Genomic DNA, 4,885 nt, shown 5'->3' with positions numbered 1-4,885 from the left:
TTTTATTCAAATATTAACATATATACAATACATACAGACAGTCCCACCTGGAAGCCAGAGGCTGAATTACATGGGAGCTATTTCCATGAGTTTCGTTAAAAACAATATCTCAACCATTATCTCAACCATATTAAAAACATTTACGAACAGGATAAAAATTGACGGAGCATAAAAACATTCTTAAGCAGATTAAAATGAAAGGGACTAATTATTTTACAGGTTCAGCAACCGTACCATGTGTGGTATTGCACTGTCGTGATATCTTAAAGTTCTACAGTAAATACTGTTCAGTTTGTGAGATGATCTAGTTTTCCTGCCACTTATTTCCTCTCGTGAAGGAGGTAGGAGATGTCTATACAGTTCAGATTGTTCAAGAGACCTGGCGAATTTAAAGGTCAGTTATTCGCGGCGTCCTTTGAGGGTTGGGGGGGGCGAAGTTGTTCGCACGCTTTTGAGTAAGAGATGAAGTCTTTCCCCAGGATGATTCTCAGCGCCCGGCGTTGCACTTTCTCGAGTTTGTTGCAGAGGAGAGTAGAAAGTCCGGAGTGCCACACAGGAGCAGCGTATTCCGTGACTGGATGGATGTAGGTAACGTAGACAGTCACGAGATCATCAATCGGGAGATGGAAGTGTTTCAGTTTGCACAAAAGGTATAGCCTTTGGCTGGCTTTGTGGTATATCGTGTCGATATGCGTGTTCCACTTCAGGTTCGCTTGAAGGTGGATTCCCAGGATCTTCATGGACCTAACTTCTTGGAGGAGAACGTTGTTTATAGTAAGTGGTCGAGGGCCCCAGCCGGCTTTCGATCGTAATGGATACACTGGCGTTCTTCTACATTACTTTATTTCCGTTTTTATGTTTTTATGCACTTATCGTATGGACACCAAATTTTTAGGGAATGAATGGTGTACTAATAGAATTAAATTCTAACAACTTTGGTGTAATTATGAAGTCCTATTTAGGTAAAAGGTTAAAATGTATGATTTTTGTACGTAATGTGGACTCAAAGGTTTACACATTAATTTGCAAAACAATTTAGCTGGTAGCAAGTTGATAATTTCTAAAAATTAGCAAAAAACTGCTCTGGGGTCCGCGCGGACCCCAGGTGTACAGATTAATCAGTCCGGGAAGGGGTACTGTTGAGGGTTAAAATGGATATTACATTAGCATATTGTGGGAAAGTATCCATGTGACAATTAAATGTTAAAAACATAAGTAATTTTATCAGCTTTTAATGGAGTAATTAATTTGAGAAAATGTTTATCAACATTATCGTATCCATGTGACTTGTAAATATCAAGTTCTTTCACATATTGTTGAACTTCTTCAGGAGTGGTGGTAACGTGGAGTAAACGACCAGTGGTAAAATATTGAAATTCCGGCAGCGATGCATTTGTTTCGTCTTTAGAAGATTGTAAGACACAGTATTCATTATAGTCCAGCGGCATAGGTGGCAAAATCAGCTGACTTGTGCACTTTTGTCTAAAAGCATCAAATGTGGCACAAGTGTAGTTGAAGATATACTGCACATGCAAATATTGATGTTTAATTTTTTGCGCTTCCCACTTAATTGGGGCACTAGAACGCTTCGCCTATTTTGGGGGTTCTAAATTCAAGATGACGTCACGGTGCTCCTGGGCAGAAATGGAAATGCCTCCATATCCATATCCAAAGAATTCATTTAGCTACACTTGTGCCAAATTCGGTGCTTTTAGATAAAAGTGCACAATTTTTCAGCTATGCCGCTGGACTATTAAAAAGTAAAGCTTTCGCTGAGGAATCAAAAGCAAACGCACTACCTTCCTTTAAAGGAGGAATAGCGGTAGTTGCTCTGGGTCTGTAAAAGTGTTTCACCACGTGCCACCACTTTTTACCTGATAAAGAAGGATCACTTAGAGATTCTGACAGACGACTAAAATATTCGGACTTACGGGATGAGATAGCATTCGAAAGCTTGTTGCGGATTTTACGATTAAGCTGAGAAATAGATAACTTGGCCAATTTGTGAAATTTGTCGCGGGACCGCATTAGCTTACGAATATCATCCAGGGTTTGTCTTTTGGTCCGACCACTTTGTTTTTACTTGGGACACAAAGGTTTTTAGTATTAATGATTAGTTGGCTTAATATGTTTGCAGCATCATCCACAGTTGGAAGAAAGAAAATGCTGTTCCATTCCGAATCATTACAAAATTCAAACAATTTGTCATAATTAATACTAAAAAAATCCCACACAGTACGTACATAAGGTTCAGGTATGTGCCGAGTAAAGGACAAAGAACAAATAGTGGGACAGAGGTGACATCGGGTGAGGGGTGCGCAGACTGACACCGAGTCAACATAGTTAAAGGCGCCGGTAAACATGAGGTCAATGAGGGAAGCATTTCGCGAAAGGTCACAGGCAGTCCACAATGTGGGTAAATAAAGCCCCCAGCCAATCAGAGAGCGCCCCGCGCCATGACGTCATTTTTCCGCGGATCAGCCCCGAGCCAAGTTTCCACTCTTGTTTTCGTGAATTTTAGGGTGTACGTCTGCGTGAAGACCAGTTCAAAGGTCAAAATACGTCATATCCACGTTGCCACAGCCTGGGGAAGCCATATTGTCAGTATTTTTGCTCGAAAAACCTCCCAAAAATCACATATTCCGGCCGCGATACACATTTTTGCACGGCCTAACTTGGTATTTTCCCGGCATTTGTCGCAGTTTTGAACAATTTTGTGGTTGTTTGTAGAGTTACTAATCGATAGCGCCATATGTTGTTTACGCGTACAACAACCTGGAGAAAATGTTCGCTTTTTAGAAATTGGGACGTTTTGCGTCTCGGAGCGTCCTTCCGACGTTGTTTTTAATGGTAAACTAACACGGTAGCGGCTAGTTTTCGTTGACGTAAAATGCTTTTATTAGCAAGACGCAACATTTCTAAACACAATAAATAATTTTCCTGGGTAGGTTACAGCCTCTTGCATCATCCTATGTTATTTTTAGTTACTGTTGGTGCCTCATAAAAATTGTTCGCTTTTTTAAAGTTTGAAAATGCCACGTCGGGAGGTCGTCTATCAGTATACAGTAGGGGTTGGGGAGGGGGGCGTTCGTGTGCGGAGATTGGCGATTACAACGTCTTTATTGGTTTTCCAACCACAAACATACATATGCAGGGAAAGACACAAGTCTCCCTGAAGTGGGTAGTTTGTTACAATCAACACATAGTACAATACAATCAATGAACAATATACAGTAGTGAAATACAGCTTAAAGATGGCAAAATTGGCCGCAGATACAGCATGGGGTAGCTTATGAAACAGACTCGTTATACAGTTGTACCGCAAAGTGAACAAATGACATTTTCAGTCGCTCAGTCCTGGCTTTTGGCACAGTGAAGGCACTGTCCTTCCGCAAACATCTACCTGTAGCTGCGGACCTTGGGGGGGGGGGCACTAGGTCATGTAGTGGGTGCTCAGGCTTTATCATAGCTGTGAACAGCTTCAAAGCGGCCGCTTCCCTCCTTTCTTTCAAAGAAGGGAGCTTTGGGACTGTTCTCTTTCCCCCGAGGGAGATGATGCACACAGCGCGTTTTTGTACTCGTTCCATACTAGTGGACAGCTCGTCACTACAGCCGACGAGCAAAACATTTCGTTGAGTCGTTGTTGTGTGTCGATTCACTGTAATGTTGCTTTCAATAAATAAATTCATATCCTTGATCTATGTCATCTGTCCTCGACATTTTAACCTAAAATTCCTCATTTTTTGTTGTGGATATGGGGGGGGGGGAGGGCAGGATGTATGTAAAACTTTATGGTAACAATGTGCAGCCACAGACTCACATGCACATACTACTATGTATATCATGTAATTCTATTGATACTAGTATTCAAATACCAGACTTTCATATTAATTTGTATCTGTATTGGGATTCAGTTTATTATCATTTATGACATGTATGTATGATCTTTGCCGCCTGCTCATTCCAAGAATGGAAATACTTGTAGTCTCATTTGCAAAACAAGTATGTGTGCTGGTAAAGAACTATGTCCAAAACAAAATCTAATCTTACCTTTGCTTACCTTACCGTGTTTGCCACTTGCAGGTTGCCCACAGGAAGGAATTTTGGAGAACTTGCAGGATGTAAATTTGTGTAGGCAAAACAACACATATGTACTGGTAACACCTGTGCTGTGGTGTATTGGAAGAAATTTCCTATACTGCAACAACTGCCATAATTTGTTTTTGATCATTGATGTTACAGTTAACTGTAGTATTTTCAATGTAAGCATGTATGTACATGCATGTAGGTCTGGTATTAAAATGACATGAGTACTGTGAGTAGAAAAAAACTCACCATCACAAGACATAAATGATGTGGAATGATGAGTCGCAAAGTACAACAAAGAATGATCTCCGTTATTGTGACAGCATGACTAGTTTTGTATTGTAACATTGCAATGCCAATGTGTGGTATATCAGAGTGTGCAGCTTTTTGACGACAATAATACATGTAGTAATATTCAATAAGACGTTACAAATACTGAGTCTGAATTTACTCTCAACATTACTAGTATATTGGTCATATTTTGTATGGTGAAGTAAACACATCTTTGTACTCTGACATGTAAGATTTCTTCGCCTCAAAAAACTTTCTCCAGATGTGCACGTATACATATTTTTTTTTCATTTTTCACCTTGATCATATGTCGCTCTTGTACTGTCAATCAATCCAAACTGAGCTTCTACAGTTCTTATGTTAACGATGACTTGATTCCTCTCTTCTACACTGTATGGTGGGATTTGAGATATAATGGCATTATTTTAGGCACATGTTCAAATCTATATCCTGCTAGCTATGGAAAGCCAAATTGATTAACGACATCACTGATAGAAAGGCAACTAGG

Source organism: Branchiostoma belcheri, unplaced genomic scaffold (assembly GCF_001625305.1).
Source record: "Branchiostoma belcheri isolate BF01 breed outbred unplaced genomic scaffold, Haploidv18h27 scaffold20, whole genome shotgun sequence".
Taxonomy (NCBI): domain Eukaryota; kingdom Metazoa; phylum Chordata; class Leptocardii; order Amphioxiformes; family Branchiostomatidae; genus Branchiostoma; species Branchiostoma belcheri.
Note: the sequence above shows the minus strand (reverse complement) of the source record.